The sequence below is a fragment of the Peromyscus californicus genome, unplaced genomic scaffold (genome assembly GCF_007827085.1).
Source record: "Peromyscus californicus insignis strain IS unplaced genomic scaffold, ASM782708v3 Scaffold_14__1_contigs__length_90479793_seg_2, whole genome shotgun sequence".
Lineage (NCBI taxonomy): Eukaryota > Metazoa > Chordata > Mammalia > Rodentia > Cricetidae > Peromyscus > Peromyscus californicus.
In genome coordinates this window covers 7,836,657-7,862,002 of record NW_026294436.1, presented here as the reverse complement: position 1 = coordinate 7,862,002, position 25,346 = coordinate 7,836,657, and the positions used below count along the sequence as shown (strand labels likewise).

Sequence of the window (25,346 nt, the reverse complement as noted above, 5' to 3'; positions counted from 1 at the left end):
CAAATGGTCTAGTTTCTGTCTATCTCTTTGGGACAAAAGAGTTAAACTCTATACCCCCAGTTTAAAAAAATAATGCCACAGAGGCTAGGTTGGGAAGAATATACAACCAAACCCACAAGTCCAACCGGGCAGTGAGGCGAAGTTTGTCCCGGAGACAGAAAGAAGCCGGGAATTCGTATTCCAAGCTGCATCTCGGCTCAGCCGAGGATCTCCCGATTTCCCGGACTGAGTTTCCAAAACGTACTGTGCTGAGGCCTGATGGCGAGAACCTCTCCAGAGTGCGTCTCTGGGGCCACCTCAGTCTCCCGAACTTTCTGAAGCCACTCCAGATCCACTGTACCGTCTCGTGGGTTCCCTTCTGTTTCTAACCCAAGGGCTCCCCGAAATCTCCAGTTGCCCTCGCTCCTTCCCCCCGAAATAGAGGTGGGATTTTTATTTATATTTAAGTTCGCAAAATTGAAATCTTTATCCCGCAAGCGACCGTGGGTACTTAATTAAATTCTAATTAGGACACTATCAATATCCTATTTAGCCGCGTAGCTTTTGTGCGCCGCGGTCCCTTTCAGCGCCGTAAATAGGGTCTCGACGCCTTATCTCGCCTGCAGGAGACGCCGTGAGAAGGGCTGCGGAAGATAATTTATAGGTTTTAATTACTCTTCATTCCGCCTGATCAGCTTGGCGTTCATCACAGGCCTGTGAATAAAACCCTGGTCAAAAGCTCTGTCACATAGCGCTGGCAAGACGTTTAATCAAAGTGAGCGGCCCCGCGCGCCGCGCGGCCCGGTCCTGTACGTAATTTCCAGCCAGCTGATAAAGCCAGCTGAATAATGCGGCGGCCCTTTGGAGACACCATTTACAGAAATGACTTTATTGACGGCTTAACGTCGGTAATTCATTTTACCTTTCATGTAGTAGAGCTCGGATTTGTTACAGTAATGGGATGATAAATGCACCCGCGGCCCACGAGCTCCGGCTGGATTAGGCGAAGCTCCTCTGCAGCGCACTGGCTTGTCCCCCCACTCCACCCCCCAGATCCAGCCCCGGACGGATGCTCCTTTAGACTTGTCGCCCCGAGCTCCACGACCCCCACCCAGGCTCCACGCCCTCCTCTCCCTCCTAAAACTGAACCTACTGTTGGGAACTATATGTGCCTGTGCTGACGTCCTTGGCGTGAGGTGTGTGCAGGCTGAGTGAGCAAATATTGGCTGAGACACTTGTGTGAGGGGGTCCAGAGAACTCCGAGCCCAGGGCTGGCATGTGGGTGAGGAACTACAGCAGGGGCAGGGTGAGTGGTGTGTTCAAGTATCTGGGTAAAGGGGCTTGATGTCTGTGTGCAGAGATGCATGCCAGTGTGACTGCATTGGAGTCCTCGCGTTTTTTCAAGATACTCTCTTCTGCTTTGGGTAGTTAAGGGACGTCTTGCCACTCGATAGATGCCCAGGCCAGGAAGGCAGACAGGTAAGGCAGTCGGAAGCAAGTGTGGGTATCGAACCGGAATGGAATGCAGTCCCTTTCTCCAAAAGCCATCAGCTCCAGGGTCCCAAGTATAGGAACTAGTGCAGATCAGCATGTTCTTCCATTGCCTTACAGTTTCAAGCTGGGTAGTTACTTGTGCAAATGGGCTATGGACTGGGCTTTATCGCCTCAAAAGATTGACTGTCCCCATTGACACCTTTTCATACCCAGCCTAAGTGAACTCGGAGGAGGGGGGAAAAACACGACAAAGAAAAAGATTTTGTTTAGTTTCAAAGGCCAAAATGTATGGGAGTGTTGCTAACCCTCCAAAAGTAGCTTCCTGGGCTGGGAACCATGATACACGGAATAAAGAGACCCCCAAGCCCTCCAACCATCTCCGATCCCTAAGCATCCTCCATTCCTTGAGGCTCAACTCTGACTTCCATGCAAAAGACATCTGGCTAGAGGGAAGAGTTGCATATGGGCCTGAGGAGGGGGGGGGGGGTGGGGGCTGCCGGGAAATAGGAGATCAGACAAAGAGAAGACATGAGTTTTCTAAGGGGAGAAACTAAGAAAGTTTATTTCAAATCTAGTAAACAACAACCAAACAGTTAACTCCTTGTATTTGCCTCTGTTCCCCCATGCAGGTGAGAGCCACTCATGGGGAAACCCAGTCTGCAAAAGCATTGCTTATGTGTTGGTGTATAACCGTGCAGGAGACAGGAGACCCTCAAATGCCTTGGACCCAAGTCAGCCCCACTGATGCCCACTAAGAAGTGTGTTTGCTGAGCGTTCACTGTGTGTGACATTTCAGAAGGGGATAGACCTCCTGCCATTGAGGGGTTTCTGAAGACTTCTTGGATTTTGTGAGAGCAGAGACAATCTGAGGGTTCCCTCCAGTTCCCACCTTAAAAGTGAGTGGGTGGGAGTGGAGATCCGAAAGCCACCCCTCTTCACTCAGAAGTGAGCTCAGTGGCCTGCAGTAGGTGGTGTTGCCTGCACAGGGTGGTAATCCCATTTCCAGTGTGGATCAGATGGCGGTGGGGCCTCGCGGTGCGGGACATGAATGAGTTGTCCCAGCACAATAGCGTGCAGCCTTCCTACGGGGACTGGGTGACCAGCGGTTTTGTTGAGAGTGAATACGAGGAGATTTCTGCTACAAGTGCGGGCATTATCATGAGCCAGAAGGTCAGACTATACATTGCAGGTCCCCAAAGCCTATAGACCTTGGGAAATGTGAGGCCTCTAGCCGAGTGATTGTACCTGACAGTCTTTTCAATAGACTAATTCAATTAGCGCTCGGGGCTGGGTCTTCATTTGGAGGGTATAACAATATGGGGGTGGGTGGGTGCTGGAGGGGGATTCCTTGGGTATTGGTTAAAGATCTTCAGGAATTTTGTTAGAAGCAGGAAGTGGTACAGGGAGAGGCCATCAAAGGGGTGGGGGAAGTCAGCGAGCTGGGTGCAGGCTTTGGTGCCGAACCTCAGAAAAATACATTGCTTAGTTGACCCACGAATTGAGGATGGCAGTTTTTGTTTGTAAGCCTCGGGAAAGTCCTGGGTGTGGGAAGGGCTTTGAGATAATAATTTCCCTTTTTCTTTTACCACCTCTGTGCATGAATCCCCACCCCACAATCTGTTTTCCTAGAAAGCCCCAGAAAAAGCTCGCGGGTTGGGTTGTCACCTTAGAACACTCCAGTATTTGGATGTATTTCCTCCCTCCCCAAACGTGGAGACCTTTTATTCTGGAAACATTCTTTCTCTCTCTAACACACACACACACACACACACACACACACACACACACACACACACACACACACACACCGTTCCCGTAGCTGTGAGAAATGGGGGTTGGGGGTTGTTGCGATTTCCTTACGTTCATACCAAAGGGCCTTCTGGGGCCCTGAGTTCCCCGGTCCCGCTTTCTCGGTCCCTGGGAACGCTGAAGCCAGCCGCTGAAGCTAGCAGGTTCCCTCCCGAGTTCCAGGCTGTGCTTTCCGAGAGCCACTAGCCGAGATGCAGAGCTCCTAGGCACCCACAACTGCAAGCAGAGTCTTCAACCCCACCCCCTCCCAAACGGTTCTGGAGCTGAACTATTTACAGTCAGACTGGCCCTGGTCCCAAGGATTAAAAACCCTGTAACACCTGAAATCAAGGAGACTCCACACACTTCTCCAATATATATATATATTCTCTTTAATCAAATATCCCGTTTGTCTTCGTACACGGAACCCTACCCAAACTCCAATTTGGATCCAACTACTCTCTCTTTCTCCGGGGGGAAAAAAAGTATTTCGAGTTAATTCACCTAGACATTCCATCTTTTATTTTAATTTTGCTCCCCGCCTCTTTAGTTTCCTCCCTCCTTAGAAAGTTTGGGAGCACTAGTACCCCCCAGGCCCGACGGGCCCCCTCACCTACGCCAGTCCCCACCTGTCTGAGTGGCTGCTCCACCTGGATCCGGCTCGGTTCGGGGTCCACACCTACTGGCTTCGAGTGTTTGCAAACCCGAGGAGGGTGAAGGGTGGGAGTGAGCGAGGAGGGGCAGAGAAGCTTCCGGGTTTGCTGTCGTGGGTTCGTGCTCCCGAGGAGGTCTGGACCCTTCTCCAAAGTCCGAGATAAAAAATAAACAAAAATCAACGGGGGGGGGGGGGGGGGGAGGGAGAGAGAGAGAGAGAGAGAGAGAGAGAGAGAGAGAGAGAGAGAGAGAGAGAGAGAGAGAGAGAGAGAGAGAGAGAGACTGAGAATCCAAAACCTGCGCTATTTTTGCTTGCCGAAGGGTCTTTTTTCCTTCTCCTTCTCTCGACACTCAGGGACGAGGCTGTCTGGCTCTTCTCCCACCGACCCGAGAGGAGGAAGAAATCCGAGAACCCGTTCCCAACGCCGGGCTTCAGGCCAGCGCCTTCCCGTCTCCCTCCCGACAGGCCCTCGGTGAAATCACAGCGGCTCCTCCCTTAAGCCCTCCGGAGCTGCAGTGTGGGGACCCTCTTCCCAGGCAAGGTGCTGGATAAACTCAGATGTCCATTCGAGACCGGTGCTGCAGGGGTCACTGACTGGGAAACTTGAAAAAGTTTTGTTTGGGAGGTGAAGACGCCGGAAAGGAAAGCCTCAGAAACTAAAGGGTACGACCAGAAGAATGGCCAGGTCTCCTGAGTTTCCTCCACCCCGTCCCATCTCCTTCCTAACCGGGATCATACTTCAGTCAAAGGAGTCACTTCACGGGTCGTAGCCTTCCTGGGCCTGCTCCAGTAGAGGTGGGGGTGGGGGTGTTTGTATGTAACCCTCAGAGTAAAAGACTTGGTTTGAGTGCACGTGTGTGAGAGTGTGTACCTTGGGGTGCTTGGTTTACGCTTGTGGGCGGTGCCCATCGGTTGGTGTTTACATGGGCCTGAGGTTGGGTTCGTGTGTCTACGCTTGTCGCTTCTGCGCGGTTGTGTGCGTTTTGGGGAGGGGGTAGCGGGTCTCTGTAACCGAGAGCCCTGGAAGCCTGTGAAGTCGCAAGGACCCAAACTAGCTGCTAGAGGCCTAATTCTTTCTTTCCTTCTCCCATGACTGTCTTTGAAAGGTGCAAAGAGGATGCTAAAACCAAGATTTAAACAGCCATTGGCTTTTTGGTTTTTAACTCAGACTCACCTCAACAACTGTGGCCTTTATTGTGGGGAGGGCTGGGCAACATGTTCCAAGGTCAAGAGCAGAAGAGACCTTCCGGACCCGGCTAAGCCAAAGGCCTTGCCCACAGACTCAGAGAGGGGAGAACTTAGGTCACCTCCACCGAGAAGGCCGCCTGCCTCAGGGCTCTCCTGGTTAGCAGCCAGGGGAGCCGTGGACGGTCTTCGGGTCTAAGTCCCAGGAGAGTGCAGGGAGCGGTGGTCTCCTGTAAGTACACTGAGCTCCGTTCATCCCCCAAAGTTTATCATTTCCTCCGATGTGTGGCAAGTGGAAGGGAGGCCTGTCTTGGTGAAGGTGTGGGGAGGGGAAGGAATGGTCCCGTTCTCCAACCACCGAAGATTGTCTCTTTCTTTGCAGCATCATTAATTAGTACTTTTTAGGCTTGAATGGTAGCTAGTGGGGGAGGGGGTGTTGGAGGATGTGAAGAAGGGGAGATGGAGGTCGGGGATGGAGCGAGGGGAGTGGGAGGCGGTGGGGAGGAGGTTGAGGGCTGAAAAAACTGGCCCCAGTTCCTAGCGTATCTCTCCCCCCTTGCACCGAAGGCACCCGCCCCAAGCCCCAAAATTGTTATGCAAAGTCAAGAGTGTGATCTTCCAGCCATCAAAGCAGCCAAGCCAAATATTAAAGGCGAAGACAATAATGAATGAACAGATTAAGCGACCTGTCTCTAGGACAATGGCAGCCACAATTGAAAAGGCGCCCCGCTTCCCCTCTACTCTTCCCTTTCCTACGTAAGGCAACCTTAGGAGGTCGGTGGGTGCTGGGGCTGGAGCCGAGAAGGCAGCTCCCGACCTGCCCTGTGAGACATTGGGTGTCTGCTAGCTGAGAGATGCTGACACCTCTAAGGGGTGACCCCCATGGACCACTGAGCCTACCCTCCCCGCAGGATACCCGCTGGCCTCTTTTAAGGTGGAACCTGGCTTCTGGAGTCTAGGCTTTCCAACAGTTCCACACTCAGTCGGAACATCTGAGTCGCTTCCCCTTTTCTTTTGGAAGAGCATCACTTAGGCTGAGGGGTGGCCCAGAGGATTCCCCGGCCGCTTTGCCTGTGAGGAAAGTGCCACCTGTCGACACGTTTGGAGAACTGCAGGGGTGCGGCTGTGAGCCAGGGTTTGGGTTTTGATCGGGTGGGTGGCTTTTGGCTTTTTGGGTAACAATTGATATCCGAAAGGAGAGAGATCAAAATCCCCTGGAAAACGATTTCTTTGGGATCCTCTCTTCTCAGTAGAGGCAAAATTAGAGAGAAAAGAGCCCTAAAATACAATTCTTAAAAGACAATGGTATGGACTAGGTTCCCATGCCCAGTCAGCCAGTGCTGTGCTGTGTGACCTTGGATGAGATGCCAATTGTCTCTGAGTCTTGATTTCCTTATTCTCAAACGCAGAGAACTGAACTGGATTGATCTGCTCCCAACCCTGACTTTCAATCAAACACTGACCTCACACAGTACTACTGTAGACAACCTGTGCCTGATTTTTCTATTTTTCCACTAACCACATCCTATCTACAACCTAATTTATGTGCTTATTTAGTGTAGAGTTTCTAGTGTACCAGTTAACCCTTTCTCAGCTCTCCCAAGATTTCTTCTGAGCGGGGTTAGAATGTTTGCTGGCCCGTGAACACTTAATTACTTTATTTTTTATTCATGTATATGTGTGTACTTGTGCCTGCTGAGGCCAGAAGAGGGCATCAGACCTCCTGGAGCTGAAGCCAGAGGCTGTAGCCGGACTTGGGTGCTAGGAACCAAACTCAGGTCCACTGCCAAGAACAATTCCTCTCAAACGCGCTCTGCTCTCAAACTGCTCAACCATCTGTCCAGCCCCTACTTAATTATCTTCAGCCAGACTAAACTTCGTTCACTTTGCACTCTGCGCACTGCGGGCAGAATTTCTGTCGTGGAGACCCAATGGATGCGTGGGTGCATAGCTTAGATGAGAAGACTCCGGCTTAGGCAGCAGTCAGAAGGGCCAAGGCTGGCAGAGAGCAAGGACCTAGAAAGTCCCCACGAGGAGGGTACCCTGTTTCTGAGGTCCGGAGGTAGCTGGTAGACCGACCGGGGACAGGAGAAAAAAGCAAGCTTGCGTGGAGAGCCATGTAGGACAGCTCAAACTTCTCTCAGCTTTCCTAATTATCGAAGCCTAGAAACCGGTGCGGCGAAGAGGGCAGTATCTGCGTTACTAGGGGCTCAAGTTCTAGCAGCTTTGACCTCGGAGGAGTTTGAGGGTGGAGCCAGCTCGCAGGGACGCTGGACTCCGGCCTTAGGAGCTGAAGTCGCTGGTGCCCCTCCCTGGGAGCTCTGCACGGGACCTGACCGTCTGAATCTCTGTGTGCTGACCTAGGGGCTCTGGTTTTAAAGGTCAGATCTGGGTTTGAAGCTCAAGGTGGCTGGGATGGCCCACCTGCTCAAGCAAAATCCTATAAAGCTCACAAATCTTCAGAGAGACAGCCTTTGGGACCTGGGACCTTTTGTCGTTGATGTAGAGGACCCCAGTCGAATTTCTCCAACCTGTGAGAGTCCCTTCTGAGGCCACCTACGCTCCATTCTCCACCCCTCCAAAAGCAGTGAATTCCAGAGTTCAGAAGGCCCACTCCCACAGGGGTTGGGGTGTGTGATAGCCTGGGTTCTTATTTAGAAAAGGGGCAGGGTCCAGACTTCTAGTAATTTGCCCTCTCCAGCCGCCACCTGAACTCCCGCTGAGACCCAAGAGAACAGAGGCCTTAGACTGCATCTGTGTGTTTAGCTGTCCCTGTCCTCAACATTCCACTTGTGAGACTTTAAACCACACTTTAGATCTAAGGCCTTCCTGCCTTAGCACCTTGGGGTCAGCGGTGGCTGAGAGGGGCCTTCCTGAGACCTGAGAGCAGCCCGCACTCACTCTTGGTGGCCCTTGGAACCCAGATAGAAGCAGACAGAAGAGGGATGCCTGAGGCCAGGACCATCCAGAGCCCAGGAAATGCATCTCATGCCCTACCTTCCCCAGTGGGCAACAGGAGGGTTTTCTATGCCCGTGCTTGGAAGAGAGGTGGAAAAATAGAAAGAATGTAGAGAACTAGAGACAGGAGAGGGATGGGGGCGGGGTGGGTTTGACTATCACTCCTTTTGGAAGACTAACCAGCATGTGTCTGGGCTTGTTCTTGTACAGTTCAGAACAGTAGAGGACCCATTGTCTACAGAGGTAGAAACTGGATGAGAAATATAACCGGCCCCAAGGGCATGCCTGTAAGAAATGAAGAACCGCCTGGTGGTGGTGGTGTTCTCCTTTAATCCCATCAGAGGCAGGCGGATCTCTGAGGAGTTTGAGGCCAGCCAGGTCTATAGAGTGAATTCCAAGACAGCCAGGGCTACACAAAGAAACCCTGTCTCAAAAAACCAACCCCACCTCAAAAAAAGAAAGAAAGGAAGGAAGGAAGGAAGGAAGGAAGGAAGAAAGGAAGGAAGGAAGGAAGGAAGAAAGAAAAAAATAAGGAAAGAAAGAAAGAAAAGAAAAGAAAGAGAAAAAAGAAAAAATGAAGAGCCCAGATGGGGACCAGCGGTCCTGCAGACCCATTCTAGTGGTGGGTCTTATGCTCCTGGACTCACCTAAGTCCATCAGTCCTACCTCTTTTCCCAGGGTTCAGTGATCACTGTGAGCCCTGGGCACAGGATTGAACAGGTACACAAGCGGATCTTCCCTCCCAGTTGTCATACAGAGTGGCCCAGTGGAAGAGGAGGTCGTAATCCCCCTCCCCATTAATAATGCTATCTGCTTCTTTTCTTGCTACTAGCTTCCAAGATCAGAGGCCCCAGGGGCTGAGCACGGGTCTTAGAGTGGCAGGTGTCTGGCCAGAAACACTCCCTCTGAGCAGACCCCTCAGTTCACAGTTGGTTTCCCTACTGAAGGATTGTAACCAGGACTCAAGACTTTTCCAGATTGCTTTCTGAGCAACAACAGAATCTGGGGTTTACCAGTCCTGCTGGACAATCCTGTCCCTGCAGTTGTCTACATGTCCATCGGCATTTTGTCCATACCCGATGCCTGGAGTTGTGGGTGGGTGTGGGGTATGGAAGAAAGGATCTTCAGGCTGAAGGAGAAGACCAAGGAACAGCTTTACCAGCAGACCCTGGTTACCTACCTATTCAGGGCACCCCACCTGTTTTTCCCAGAACCTGCATCAACCCAGACCTAGTGTACATGGAGCTTCTTTTGATTCTAGTACACAGGACGAGGTTAAGGACTTTCTGGGCAGAGAGATGAGGCAGGGGGCTTGCTGCAGTAGAGAGCAGAGAGAAAGGGCTGCTGTATTCCTAGGGTGGTGGCTCCTAAAGATTAGCATCCATTTTTCCATGAAATTTCTCCTTTAACCAGAGAAGATGGAGGGAGGAGAGGGACCCAGGGCTTCTGAGCATCCTGCTGGGATTCAAGGCAAAGAAGTCTCAGTCTCAGGAGCCCTGCGCTGGCTGACCTGCTCTGCTCTGTCATTTAACAGCCCCATTAGGCTTGGGAGACGCTAAAAGCTCCCTCTGGGAGACTCTTTGGTTTGGGAATCACAGCCCTGGATTTTATAGGGCACTTTAATAGAGAGGTTTGGAAAGACACTGAGGGTGTCTGCAGTGTGAACTTGGACTTTTTCTGAGTGGTATTTGGACCTTTTGCCAAAAATCTGCCAGGGAAGAGACTCCATGCCTCTCCTCCTCTCCTGGAGCTGCCTTGACCCCAGGCAGCTGGAGGTTGGTGTGAAGGATTTGCAGATGGGGGTGTGTGACTTATCTTGGCTGGATCACCAGAGAGACTAGAAGCTAAGAGATTGTATAGGGTGTGACCCCTCTCCATCAGGCTTATGCTGTTTATCTCTTCAGTCTGTCAGTCTCCCAAGCTATCAAGTGTGGACGCGACAGGAATGTCGCAAGGAAAAACTAATTAAACGGGAGTATAATGCTTTGGAAATATTAAGTGTCATGTAAATGCCTAATTCGAACAATAATCTTGATGGTGGTAATTATGTTCTAAGAAGCACATTCACAGATAGCCCCATGCCGAGCCCAAAGTATTAGGAGGAGTTTGGGGAACCTCACTTCTTCTTAGGCTAAGAACCTCACTTCTTCTTAGGCTCAGCATACATAGGTGCTGAATTAGCCATATGGATACCCCCACCCCAAAACTGCCTGGAAGGCAGCACTGGTTGGATACCGGCTTCCTTCACCAAATAACTGCAGCCTCTGACCCTGGAGCCAAGCTGCCTATAAAACAGAACTAGTTGGGGCTGGAGACAGCATGGTGGTTATGAGTGCTTCCACGCTTACTGCTCCAAAGACCTGGGTTCTCTTCTCAGTACCCACATCCAGGGGCTCACCACTGCCTGTAACTGTAGCTCCAGGGCATTTGACACCCCCTTCTAGTCTTTGTATTCACTTAGATTCATAGGTACATGCCTACACACACACACACACACACACACACACACACACACACGCACACACACACACACACACATGCATGTGTGAATGCTACAATTAGGGGGGAAAAAGAACATCTGCATCATAGGATGGTGTTGTGGATTGAACAGCAGAGTTCTAGGGAGCAAAGACCAGGTGAGCAGGATGCCTTGACTGTTTCCAATCCCCCAGCTCCAGTGGTTCAAGGTTCAGATACTACCTGCCTCCAACACCTTGCAGCTCTGACGTGTTGTTTGGGATCCTGGGTTCTTGTGTATTTTCGGGCTTGGGGCTATCCTGCTTTTTGATCTTTCCTCTAAGAAGGCCACCTCAAGTTGCTGGTGAGTGAAAAGGCGTGGGATGTGGGCTTGCACAAGCCTTGGGCCCTTGGCTTGCTGCTTCTTTTCTTGTGTGTTCGCCTACCCCAGTTACAAGGGTCTGATGGAAGGGCTCTGGCTGAGAGCCCTGCAACGTCAGTCCTGAGTGGAGGAAGACTTTGAGAGCACTCTGTTTCTAGAGGTGTGAGAGCAGGGCTGCGGGGAGCGGGTGGCTTGGTCTTGGAGTCTGCTGGAGGAGCTTGGACAAGGCACCCTGGGATGCTCAGAGGGTGGCTGCCTCTGACCCCTGACTTGCTTTCTTCAGAGTGCGTTTTTGTGGCCTCAGTCACATTCACACCAGATCAGACAAACTCAGTGTCTCTGTTCTCACGGTGTCGGGGAGGAACTGGAACTGGGGAACCCATTTTATGGAAAGTATCTCTTCCTCTTCCTTTCTTCTCTTCACCTCCTCCCTCCTCCCCCCCTCTCTTTCTTTTTTCTTTTCCTTCCTCCCTCTCTCCCTTCCTCCTCTTCCCTCCCCCCCCCTCCTTTTTATACCCCCTCCCACTGTATAGCCCTGGCTGACCTGGAACTTGCTATACTGAGCAGGCTGGTCTCCAACTCATCTAGATGGGCCTGCCTCAGCCTCCCAAGAGCTGGGACTGAAGGTGTGCAAGGTGTGCAAGGTGCGCACCACCATTCTCTGCTTTCTTTTTGAGTCACTGGCTCATGCAGCCCAGCTTGGCATCCCGATCTCTTTGTAGCCAAGGACGATCCTGAGCTTTGACCCTGTTCCCTCTACCTCTTAAGCACGGGTGGGCGTGCACCGTCACATCTGGTTTGTGCTCTGTTGAGAATGGAACCCTGAGCTTCTTGCGTGCACGCAAGGCAAGCCCACCACGAACCGAGCTACACTCCCCACCCACCTTTAACATTTAAATACTAATAGATGGCCTACAAACCCGTCTGTCCTTTCATTTTTCTTTCCTTGCTTACCACATAGCTCCAACTGCCCGGAAGCTGGCTGTGTAGCCTTGACCTTACACCCCTTCTGTCTTTCTCTGCCTCCTGAGTGCTGGGGTTTAAGCCTTGTACCACCCACCACACCTAGCTTCTCTGATTTCTTTTTTCTTTTTTATTTTATTTTGTATGCATGAGTGCTTGGCCTGTATTTATGTCTGGGCATCACATGCACTCCTGGAGGTCAGAAGAGGGCATTGGATCCCCAGAACTGGAGCTAGAGACAATTGTGGGGGCTGGGAATTGAACCTGGTCCTCTGGAAGAGCAGCCAGTGAGTGGTCTTAACTGCTGAGCCATCTCTCTAGTCCCTTCTTGGGATTTTTTTTTTCCCATCGGAAAAGCCCTCTAAATTGCCCCTCGAATTTCTCTAGTTTGATGAAACATCTGGCCTCGGGACTAGCAGCTTCTTTTTAAGGTGACTTCCCTCCACTGCCCATCTCTCCCTCTCCTATCTTCTCTCTAGAAGCCTCCTTGCCCGTACGGGACCCATGATTTGGGTCCCCAGTGCCTGCCAAAACCAGCAGAGCTTTGAGGGCAGCTAATTGCCGTGACTCACTACAGAGGCTGTGGGGAATTTCCACCCAGAAATCTCTGGGCCTTTGAGGCCTTACAGAGTCACCACCAGACTTTAATGGGGATCCTCACCCTTGAGCTTGCTCTGATTTCACTTTCGACTTGGGGAACACTGATAAATTCAAATCTCCTCCGCTCACAGCTCCCTCTTTTTATCTTTATGATTCAGCCTTTCCTGCCCTGTGGGGACACTCTTCCTTTTCAAAACGAGTATATAGGTTTTATTCCAAAAGAGTGAACTGAGTTTTGAATGCAAAATTTTCCAGTTTAAACCAGCCACCAGCTTGTTTTAACTTGAAATACCTTCTCTTTCAAAGTAACACTTTTGGGTTTTTGACACAGGGTCTCATGTAACCCAGGCTGGCCTTCAAGTCACTGTGTAGCTGAGGATGGTTTTGAACATCTGATTCTCTGGTCTTCACGTCCCAAACACGGGGATGATAGACCCGTGCCACTCCACTTGGTTTATGTGGTGTTGGGGGTGGAACTCAGGGCAGCCAGCATGTGAGGTGAGTCATGCCTAGTTCAGGATACCACTTTTCGTTTTCTGTTTCTGAGGAGGAATCCAGGCTTAAGGGTCTTCCTGTCTGCTTTCTGCTTTGCAAAGCCTTGCACACAGAGCTGCAGGACAGGACAACTCCCACAGCCAGTTAGTGAAGGGCAGGAGCTGGCTTCCGGGCCAGCATCCTTCTGCTAGGATCCTGCTTCTTCAGATAAGGAGGGGAAACCCACACAAATCTTACAACTTAAAAACATTCCTGGGACTGGAGAAACAGCTCTGAGGTTAAGAGCATGTGCTCTTCTACCAGGTGACCAGGATTAGTGTCTCCACACATATGTTGGGCACCTGTAACTTTAGCTCCAGGGCATCCAACAGCCTCTTGTAGACTGAGTGGGAGTTTGCCCCCGCAAATGCACAGACACACGTCTAGGCACATCGATACACACAATCAAAAACAAAATAAATCTTTCAAAACATATTCTTACTCCCAGTGTTACAGGGGTGGAGGCAGTTTCCATAGAGATTATACACATCCAGGACCATCAGGCTGGCAATCATGATGCCCCTTTCATATCCCCTGCTTATTCTCCTGGTTGAGGCTGCACAGAGCAATTGCCTTTTATGAAAGGAGTCTGTGGTCCTTGGACATCTGGAAGAAAGGGTGAAAAGGTAATTAACATGACAACTTTGCTTTCAAATGCTTTTTCTTTTAGTTTTATTTTATTTTCACACGTGCCTGCGTGTATGTCTGTCTGTCTGTGTGTGTGTGTGTGTGTGTGTGTGTGTGTGTGAATGTCTGCCTTGTGCATGTGGGTGCCTATGAATACAGAATGGTACATCAGATCCCCTGGAGATAAAGTTACAGTTTGTGATGAGCCACCTGATTTGGGTAATGGCAGCGGCATTTCGGTTCTCCAGAAGAACAGTATGAACTCTTAACGGCTGAGCTATCTCCATTTTGTTTTGAGACAGGGCCTCCTGTAGTTCAGGCTGACCCCAAACTCTGTATGGCTGAGGATGTCCCTGAATTTCTGGTCCTCCTTCCTCTACCTCAGGACTTGGACTTATAGGCAGGGATGGAACCCAGGACTACATGAGTGTTGGACAAACGTTCTACTGACTGAGCTACATCTCTGACCCTGAGAGATATTTTTTTTAATGGCATTTTGGTTCCTGGAAGGGGAATGAAGGAGATGAGGATTTGGAGAGGGACTGGGTGCTAAGCCACAGGCCACAGGCAGAGAGGTGAGATGCACAAGGACAGGCAGACACAGCAGATGAAGGGGCTGTGGAGGTGTTCAGGCCCCTAGGTGGTCTGGGTGCTTTTGGATGCTGCCTTTACCAATGCTTCCCAGACCAAAGACCCCTGTGACCCCTCCCCAGGTCTGTGTGGTTTCTGTGTGCCTGTGCTTGCCTATCTGTTGGTGATGAGCACTGGATCTCTTTGTTTAACACTACAGGAGAATTGTTGGAAAAACACTCTCTTCCCTAACCCAGAAGCTATCTCTAATTGATAACCACGTGAGAAGGAAAATCAAGTTTCCTCCACCGGAGTCTCGCCCGGGAAACAGACCACTCCCGAGGGGGTCTGCACGCCCAGCAGTAGACGGCCAACAGAAAACACACTCAACGACACCTTTGGAGGTTCCTTCTCCCATAATGTCTGCCAGGGTATTATTTTTATTTTATTTATATATTGTTTCTTCTCTCTTTTTACCCTCCAGGTCCTTTCCATATATATTATGGCTTCCAGCTCGGTGGTTTTTGTGGGATTCCTGAGTGTGAGAATGAGTAGTTCTCTGTTTTTTGTGCCTTCTCTTGGCCTCTTTTTCTTCTGGTTGTCTGTTTTGTCCAATTCCAAATCGTTAGTTTCTGCTTTACCATATTGTATTATAATATATTGCATTAATTATTATCCCACAGAAGCCTGCTTGCTAATGAGAGACAGAGAGGAAGTGGATCAGAGTGGAAAGGGTGAAGGGGGCGCTGGGAGTAGAGAGAGGGGAAGCTGGGGTCAGAATATGCTACACGAGGGGGGAAAATCTATTTTCAATAAAAGCGGGGAAAAGAAAAATAATTTTTCTGAAGAAGCTGTTCTGGAAGCTTCTGTTCCAATGTGGCTACCCATGCCCCCCACCCCCAACCCCACTGTCAGCCCTCAGGGCAATACCAGCCTTCTGCGAAAATGATTTCTTCTTGAATTCAGGCATTTCCACAGTGGAGGCTCCTCGGCATTGGGGTGGGGCCTGGAAGCCAAAAGCGTTCCTCCATGTAATAGCATATTATCACAACAGCCCGAGGTAGGCTGGGGATCTTTAGAGCACACTGGGTCAAAGGTCCACAGACATCAACAAGTTGGGGGCTGGGGAGACAGCGCAGTTGGTACAGTGCTTGCCTTGCAAGCACAAGGACCTGAGTTCAATCCCCAGAACCCATGTGCTAAAAAGCCACGCATGGTGGCGTGTGTTCACGACCCCATCGCTGGGCAGACCGGGACAGGAGGATCTCTGGGGTCAATGGCCAGCCAGCCTGGCCCACAGGCAGGCACCAGGCCAATGAGAAACTGAAGAAAAACAGAGGACAGTGCTTGAGGGGCAATAGTTGAGGTTGTCCTCTAGCATACACACACACACACACACACACACACACACACACACACACACACACACAGATCTAGAGTATATCAACATTTTTATGTGATTATGTACTAATAGAATCATACTAAATATTCAGAGTTAAATACAATGCATTATGCAATTAACTCTGTGTTTGTCCTCATTTTTCTGCAATGTGATTGCTAGAACCTTCACATTACATATTGAACATTACATATTGAACAACTGATCCTTCTTTTATGGAGACAGGGTCTCGTGTAGCCCAGGCTGGCCTCCAACTCATTGTGTAGTAGAGGATGGCTTTGAACTTCTCTCCCTCCAAAGTGCCAGAAGTATAGGCATGCACCACCACACCTGTTTTTATGCCCGGCTGGTAACAAAACCCAGAACTTCCTGCATGCTGGACAAGCTCTCTTTCCATATGAGCCATAGTTCCCGGCCCCTAGGTAATCTGGATGCTTCTGTAGATTTGTGGGACTTCTCATGAGTTGATAGATAGATGCATGGAGGCAGCTTAGAATCTCAGTGACATTTTCTTTCTGGTAGGTGAGGACCACAGTGCGGAGGAAGCCGGGAGCCCTAGCGAACCGACTTCCAAATAATGGTTTCTGGCGCCATCGTGTGTCCATCTTGTGATACTACATCAACAGCCGGCAACGTGCAGGTGGTTCAAGAGCTACAGGTTTCTTGGAGTTGAGAATTTTAGACCTCCCAGAAAAGGGGCTTTCTCAAGTTCACCAACCCCTATGTCCCCTCCACCTCCTTTCATCTCTGCCATATGCTGACACACAGAAGGGGTGTGTGTGTGTGTGTGTGTGTGTGTGTGTGTGTGTGTGTGTGTGTGTGTGTGTGTGTATGTTCTTGCATCTAAATTTATAGAGTAGAGCTGGTTGACTATGGTTTATAAAGAGGGTGACATTATTCACAGACATAACCATTGTCATTTCTTGAGGCCAGTTCTTTGTATTTGTTGGTCTGTGTTGTGAGACACAGTCTCTCTACATAACCCTGGCTGTCTTGGAACTCACTCTGTAGACCAGACTGGCCTCAAACTCACAGACATTCACTTGCCTCTGCCTCCCAAGTGCTAGGATTAAAGGTGTTCACCCTTATGCCTAGCTTTTGCCTGCATTTTAAAGTTTATTCTTTACAACGGTCCCACAAATTATGCATTATTATGACGATTTTGAAATGCTTATTTGATACACAAAACATGTCAACTATGTGTCCATCTACAAATGAACAAGTTTAACAACATAATAATGAGTAGCTAGAGAGGACTCAGCTGTTGAGAGCACATATTGGGGCCAAGAACTAGAGTCGAGATAGCCCAGAGACCTAGGGCAAAACCAAATACTACTGATCTAAAAATAATAGTAACAGTGTAGCAATAAAATGACTCCTAATGATATTCTGCTATACTCAGATCAGTGCCTTGTCCAGTCATCATCAGAGAAGCTTTCTCCCGCAGCAGATGGGAACAGATACAGAGACCCCCAGGCAGACATTATGCAGAGAGACCTTGGAACACACAGCTCTAAATGGATGTCTCCATCAAATTCCTCCCCTCAGGGCTCAGGAAATTCTGCAGAAAAGGAGGCAGAAAGAGTGGAGGAGCCAAGGGGACTGAGGACATCAAAAGAAGGTTCTTTAAAACAACTGAGCAAGGCTCATATGAACTCAGAGACTGAAGTAGCATGCACAGGGCGTGCATGGGTCTGCACCAGGTCCTCTGCACATATATTTAGTTTTCAGTCTAGTGCTTTTGTGGGATCCTGAATGTGTAAATGAGTGGGTCTCTGATTCTTCTGCCTGCTCCTGGGGACCTTTTATTTTTCCGTTGGTTTGTCTTCGATATGATGATTTTCGTTTTATCTTATCATATTTTATTTTGTTATGTTTTGTTGTTATCTCCTAGAACCCTGTTCTTTTCTAGTGTGAGACAAAAGGAGTGGATCCAGATGGGAGAGGAGGTGGTGAGGAACTGGGCTTAAACAAACAAACAAACAAACAAATAAATAAAAAACACATATTGCATTTGCAGGATCCACTGCCCTCTTCTGGCCTCTATGGGCACTGCACCAATGTGCGTACATAATTAAAAATAAAAATAAATCTTTAAAAATCATAACAACCAGCTGTTAGAGGCAAAGGATAAAAAGTCCAAGGTCATCTTGGTCGCTACATAGGAAGTTCCAGGCCAGCCAGGGCTGCACAGTGAGATGCTGTCTCAGAAGGGGTGAGGAAAGGAAGGAGCCAACTAACACCCCCTCTTTCAGAGACAGGCAACTGTGATCTTCAGTTGTGATCTTCCTTTAGTCACGCTGCTGGAAAAGTGACAGGACAGAGTTTCGAACCCCAGGCTGCTGGCAGGTAGGTCTGGGGAGATGGCTCAGAAGTTAAGAGTACCTGCTGTTCTCCCAGGTTTGGTTCCCAGCACTCACATTAGGCAACTCACAGTGCCTGTAACTCCAGTTCCAGGGGACCCAAGGTCCTCTTCTGGACCCAACATGCACCCGCACTCATATGCACTATATACTCTCACACGTATTAAAAACAAGCCCTCTAGCAACTGAGCTGTAGCCCCCACCCTCCGCCGGGGTTTTCTAGAGGAACACAACCAAGAGAATATATATAACCACCACAGAAAGGATATTACCTTTGCTATTTCTCCTAAACAAGATCGCTGAGGGGTTCAAAGTAGATACCATGGGCCAGCAAGATGACTCAGTGGGCAAAGGCATTTGCTGCTAAGGCTGGAGACCTGCATACTCTCTCTCTTGTGATATTGTGTTCCCTAATATATCATGCACCCTAATAAATTTATCTGGGGTCAGAGAACAGAACAGCCACTAGACAGACACAGAGGCCAGAAAACGGTGGCACTCACACTTTAATCCTATCACTTAGGAGGCAAAGATAAGATCCATCTGGATCTCTGTGAGTTCAAGGCCAGCCTGGTCTACAGAGCATGATCCAGGACAGGCACCAAAACTACACAGAGAAACCCTGTCTCAAAAAACCATAAAAAAAAAAATACTGGATGAGGGAACTTAAGAGAGGTGGAAGGAAGGTTCATGTTGGCTCACAGTTAGTTACGGGGTACAGTCCGCCGTGGTGGGGAAGGCACGGGGCTGGCAGGAGAAAGAGGGAAACAACCCACCCTCAGCAGCCCAAGCCTCCGACCCTGAGACTGGCAGGTGACAATTAGGTGCCTGGGAGGCTCCAGGGCCCTGGAGGCAGGGGTTGGGAAATCAGATGCCATGAGCAGATAAGAAAGGGTTATAATTAGCACATTGAACATGAAACACGTGACTGCACAGATTGTCATTTTCCCAGCTCTGGCAAAACTGTCAAACAAGCTCATACGGAGGCCCGGTGCATTCTCTGTCACACCCATGTCCTTGTAGTCAAAGCAGCCGATAAAAACTTGTGCCCAGCTGTCTGCTAAGTCTGAATTCAAGAACCTGGACTGGCTAGACACTTTGTATGCACGTGTGTAGGTGTGCATACATGTGTGTGCATGAATGTGGAGACCAAATGTTCACTTTGTGCATTTCTCTTCAGGCTCTGTCCACCTTGTTTGGAGAGTGGGATCTTTCACTAGCTTTGAGTTCACTAAGTAGCTAAAATGCATGGTCAGCAGGTCCAGAGATCTAACCCCTGGACAGATCTGCCTCCCCAGCATGGGGATTACAAGGCTTACCGTCATGTTCAGCCTTTTATATGGGTGTCAGATCTTCATGCTTATGTGACAGGCACTGAGCCATCTCTGGGTATTTCTTGAATTTAAGGAAATCATTTAATTGAGGTCTAACTTACATATATCAAAGTGTGCTTTATGCTCTGTCCAGTTTCCCAAGCAATACCTGGTTAGCTCCACTTAGACCCGGACAGTCAACATTGCAACCCCAGGAGGCTTCCCCTTTCCTCATTTTCATGGATCCTCACTATAGTTGGTGCAATTTAGATTTCCATCACCCAAACTAGCTTTGTCTGTGTCCGAAGTTCCAGTGAGTATCACGATATGTATGACACATAGCCTTGTGTGTTGAGTGACACTGCATTATGGATTTGAGAACCAACTAGGATGGTGCACACTGCCAAGGTGGGCTTTCCTCCATTCTAGTGGAACTGAAAGTGTGTGCACACATTGTAGAGCATTTTACAGCTTGGTTCCTGATTGAGACCATAACCAATAAGGCTGCTGTGAATGTCCGTGAATGTTCATTTGGTGCACATGCATGGCTCTCTGTGAGGTGGAGTGCCTGGGTTATGATAGGAATGAAGTTTTCCTTCTTTCCTTCCTCTCCTTTTCCCCTCCTCTTCTCCTATAAATAGCTTAGTTGACTATAACAGACTTATGGCCAAACCCTCCAGCTTAGCAGTGTATTGTAAGCTGTGATAAATATATTGAGTGCATTGCCACTGCTGTTATCAAGAGGGGAATTATTCATGACCCTGGTGTTCCTTCCTCATCCCTGGCAATCAACATCTCCAACCAGAAGCCCCTGGCCGCCACTCATCTACTTTCTGTCTCTATAGTTTCTTCTCCTCTAGAAGTTTGAGCAAATGGTGTTTCCTACGCTCTAGCATTTTGCACCCTATTTCTCTCCTTAAGGGGCTTTATCTTGAGAGTCCTTCATGCTAAAGTATTTCAGTAGCTTGCCTCTCTCCCTCGCTTTCTCCCCCACCCCCATCCTTCCTTCCTTCCTTCCCTCCCTTGTTTCCTATGTTTTCTGAGGCAGAGTCTCATGTAGCCCAGGATGGCCTTGGACCTACAGTATGTCAGAGAATGACCATGGTTTTCTAACCCTCCTGCTTCTACTCTTGAGTGTTGAGATTACAGGTGTGCATCACCACACTTGGTCTATACAGTGCTGGGGATAGAACCCAGGGCTTTGACCATGCTAGGTATTTTGGTTAGGATTTCCATTGCTGTGATAAAACACCATGACCAAAAGCAACTTGGGGAAGAAAGGGTTTATTTCATCTTACAGCTTAGTTCATCACCCAGGGGAGTCAGGGCAAGAACCTGGAGGCAGGAGCTGATGCCGAGGCCATGAAGGAGTGATGCTCACTGACTTGCTCCATATGGCTTGCTCAATCTGCTTTCTTAGAGCACCCAGGGCCACCGGTCTAGGGATGGCACCACCCACAATGAAATGGTTCCTCTCACACCAAACATCAATCAAGGAAATATATCACAGGCTTGCCCTTAAGCCAATCTGGTGGGGGCATCTTCTAAACTGAGATCCCCTCTTCCCAAATTGTAGTCAGAAGTTTTCTTGTGTCTCACCCATCCTGCAGCTGCTCGGACCCAAGTAAACACACAAGAGGCTTATATTACTCACAAACTGTATGGCCTAATGGCTCAGGCTTCTCGCTAGCTAGCTTTTATAACTTAACCCACTTCTATTAATCTATGTTTTGCCACGTGTTCTGTGGTTTTACTGGTCTGCTGGCATCTTGCTTCTCCTTCAGGGCAGCTGGTGTCTCTCTAGACTCTGCCTTTTTCTTTTCTGTCTCTCTCCTTGGATTTCCTGCCTACCTCTAAGCTGCCTTGCCATAGGCCAAAGCAGCTTATTTATTAACCAATCAGAGCAACACATATTCACAGCATACATAAAGACATCCCACAGCACCAAATGACTCTAGCTTGTGTAAAGTTGACATAAAACTAGCCCACACACTACTCAAGCATTCTACCAACTGAGCTACATCCTCAGCCCCTGTCTTTTCATTTTCTTAATAGCATCTTTGGAAGAAAACCATGTTTAGAGTAATTGTATTTCTACACTCACATAGCATTTTCGAAGGTCCAGTGTTCATCATCACTCCCCACACGCCCCCCAGTACCCTGCCTTCATTTTTCTCATCCCATTTAATCTTCCTGCTCCGTTATTCCTCTCTCCTCCTCCACACAACCCGTGTTCTAGTGTCCTTCCTTAAAACCCCTCCCCACCCCCTCTTACTAATCTCCTGCCTTCTCTGGGCACTCCAACTCAAACATGTATCTAAGGATTCAAAGAGAGGACACACAGAGCAGCATTTGTCTTTCTGGGTCTGGGTGTCCTCATTCAGAATGTTTATTTCCAGATCCATCCATTGACCTGTGAATTTAATAATTTCTGTTTTTCTTTACAGCTGAGTAGTATTCCACTGTGTATACGTACCACATTCTCATCCAGCCATCCACGGAGGGACATTTAGGCTGTTTCTATTTCCTGGTTATTATGACTAATGAAGCAAAGAACGTGGATAAGCAAGTATCTCTGTAGTACACTGTAGAGTCCTTAGGGAATGTGCCCAGGAGTGGTATAAATAGATTGTAAGGTAGGTCTGTCTCTAGCTTTTTGAGGAACCTCCGTATTGATTTCCATAGTAGCTGTACCAGTTTGAGCTCCCATCAATAGTGGATAAGACTCTCCTTTTCCCATGCCTACGCCAACATTTATCATCATTTGTTTTGTTTTGTTGAGACAGGATCTCACAGCATAGACTAGGCTGTCCTCAAACTCAGAGATCTGCCTGCCTCTGCCTCCAGAGTGCTGGGATTAAAGGTGGGCACCACCAGTGCCTGGCTTATTTGTTTATCTTATAGGCTATTAAATGAATAGCCAGTGGCAGGTGTGGGTTATCTCTTTCCCAGTTGTTGGTCAGTAGGAACCCATAATCTGCCCCCTAACATTACAGGCTATTGCCATTGCTATGGGTTATCCTCCAGAACTTGACAGTAAGATCCTATTTCTGAAGACACCACATACATGAAGAAATCAAGATGGTACTGATCTGGAAGCTTCATGCCTACCAGGTAGTTTTCATAAGTGCTGCAAGGTTCTACACAGGATAATTATCACCCAGCTGTGAACCCTGCGAGCTACAGTAACAAATGGCCTGGTAAGATATGCCCACTAGGAGATGGTGGCACAAATGTTACGGGAGTAACCAATTACTTTGTGATTGTCTTTAAAGACTGCTCCACAAGACAGAACTCAGGCCTGGCTCCATTGAATGGGCCAATAGTCTGTGGTTGGCTAGGTCACAGGCCCTAGGGGAGAAGCTGATACTATTATTCTTCCAAATAGGTGCAGCATTGAACTGCTCCATGCATTTTTATTTTTATATCCATACATCAGTACCATTTCTCAATTCTCATCAGCGATGCTTCTTTTGACCATAGCTGGTGATCAATACCGGAGACCCACAACTGATGAACGAACAGAGAAGAAGAAACCGTGGAGTGCTAGCTCTGAATGGAACAGCTGTATCATAGCCCTCTTCCCAATAAGCCGGGACCATCACAGAGTGGATGGAAAGACTGTTAGTGGGATATCATCAGTGAAGCAGTGTTTGCAGGATGTGACGACACATGAACTGGAAGCTGCATGCATGAATTTACAGCAGTTGTGACTGTGTGCACAAGACCAGCATAGGATCAAGCCACCCAGAATCCCAGCAGGGGTGAAGGGGGTCTCAAGCAGTACCCCCCCACACAGTTGGGCATTGGTGACTCATGGTTGCTGAGGGAGGGAGAATCGGTTCTCTTCAGGGACTTGGCAGAAGAGGTTACCCATGCCCCAGTAGATGGTACATGGAGTTGGGGGAGGGTAGAGGAGAGGCTACCCATGCCCCAGTAGATGGTACATGGAGTTGGTGGGGGGGGTAGAGGAGAGGAAATGGGAGCGGATTGGACCCAAATACATATGCATGTACAAATTCTCAAACAATGTAAAAAAAACTCAAAAAAAAATCTTTGTTCTTGGTGCTAAGTTCAAATCCAGGGACTCATGCATGCTAAGCAAATGTTCTACCCCTGATCTATAGCTCTACCGAGTTCAATTTATCCTTTTATTTTATGGTCCGTGTATTCCCGCATTTTATTCAAGAAATTCTTTACTAACTCAAGGCTACCATTTCTTACCCCACCCCATATTTCCTTGCATCATTTCAAAACTACCCGCTAGTGTAGCCATTCCTATGATCCACATCTAGTTACATCTTTAGATGATGGTAAGAAAGTCCTGAGGCTTAGGAAGACTCATTTCCAGTTGTTTCAGTACATTTGGTGAGGAGATCATCTTTCCCCCATAACATTACTTTAATGAACTTGTCGACATTTCATGTGTACGAGTGGTTAGGTAGAAGACTCACTAGGTTAGGGGTCTTACTGTGAAAGTATGGAGACCTGAGTTCAAATCCCCAGTTCCTGGTTAAAAACCTGGGCATGACTTCCAGCACCTCTAAGCCCGCTGCTGTGGGGAGCAGAGATAAGAGAATTGCTGGGGCTGCCAACCTAGCTTCAGGGTCAGTGAGAGACCCTGTCTCAAGGGAATGAGACAGGGAGTGATGAGGCAGAACACTCAACATCCTTCTCTAGGCCCTACTTGTGTGCAAGGGTGTTTTCACACACTACACATACATACACACATACATACTACACACACATACTGCATACTACACACACACACACACACACACATACACACACACACATACACACACACACACACACACACACACACACACACACACACACACACTACACCAAAAATTTGCACACAGGGCTGGAAATGTACACTAGTGTGTAGGAAGACCTAGGGTTGATCCCCAGTGTTTCAAAGCCAGGCAAGAAAGTACACATTTGTAACTCCAGCACTCAGGAAGTGGAGGCAGGAGGATCAGAAGTTCAAGGTCATCCATGCCTACACAGTGAGCTTGAAGCCAGCCTGAGTTACATGAGATCCTCTCTGTCTCTCTGTCTGTCTGTCTGTCTGTCTCTCTCTCTCTCTCTCTCTCTCTCTCTCTGTCTCTCTCTTAATTAAACACAGTTAACTGGCTAGAAGTATTTGCTGCTCCATTATGAGGACCCGAGTTCAGATCCCAGCACCCACATTGGGTAGGTCACAAATGCCTGTAACTCCATCTCCAAAGGATCCAATGCCTTCTGGCCTCTTCAGGCACCTGTGCATACACATGGGAATACATTTGCACACATATCAATAAAATAAAAGAATTTAAAAAGTTTGAATATACACTATAAATATTATTATGTATAGATATTATACATTACAAATGTCTGTGTGGTAGGTTGTTTGGGAATTAAATGAGACTTTGAAACTGCTCTGCAAATAGCTGCACACAGTAATTACAAGTAGATATTTGCATGTTTATAATGTTAATTTATTATTTATAACCATTTCTGTTAGCTTTCTGCAAAATAGACGCACCCTACCTCTTCTGAGCTTGGTGACTGTGAGGGTTGATGGGACACTCAGCAGACACTTCAGCGGCTGGAGAACTTTCTCCTCCCCAGGTAACAACAACTCCTTCAAGGTGCTCCGGAAAGGGTGTGAGCTCCCATAGTCCTGCACCTCCTCCTAAGGTCTGTGACAGGAGAGGTTTCACCAAGATGGTTAATGCTAATAATACCCTGTGTGAAACAATGCGGAACGTGATCGGTTGCTTTACTTGTGAACAACACAATCTAGAATCCCCCAGGAAGAGAGCCCCAGGGAGGAACTGTCTTGACCAGGTTGCCCTGAGGCATGTCTGTGGGAGGCCACCCTGACTGACTTACTGATGGGAAGACACAGCTTACTGTGGGCAGCACCATTCCCTAGGCAGAGGGTCCTGGGCTGCATCAGCGGGGGGGAAAAAACAAGCTGAACACAGCCACTCCTCATTCGCTGCTTTGTAGTCATGGACACAATTGCGACCCTCAGGCTCCTGCTGCTGTGAATTCCCTGCCGTGATTGACAGTAACCTTGAACTGTGAG

General features: G+C 48.7%; 2 long non-coding RNA genes across 5 annotated transcripts; one reads left to right on the top strand and one right to left on the bottom strand.

The window, feature by feature from the left end:
• Positions 1-623: 623 nt before the first annotated feature.
• On the top strand, positions 624-25,346 carry LOC128109602 (uncharacterized). 4 transcript variants are annotated; one of them, XR_008217846.1, is made up of 6 exons: positions 624-1,285; positions 2,103-2,369; positions 4,271-5,333; positions 14,413-14,623; positions 16,114-22,467; positions 22,751-25,346. It is a non-coding gene; the product is annotated as an uncharacterized LOC128109602 (long non-coding RNA). The 4 variants fall into 4 exon arrangements; XR_008217845.1 differs by having other exon boundaries at positions 637-1,285; positions 16,114-25,346; XR_008217848.1 differs by having other exon boundaries at positions 655-1,285; positions 4,271-4,579; positions 16,114-25,346.
• On the bottom strand, positions 3,636-4,328 carry LOC128109604 (uncharacterized). Its single transcript, XR_008217849.1, has 2 exons — positions 4,213-4,328; positions 3,636-4,058 (listed from the first exon to the last, which is right to left on the bottom strand). It is a non-coding gene; the product is annotated as an uncharacterized LOC128109604 (long non-coding RNA).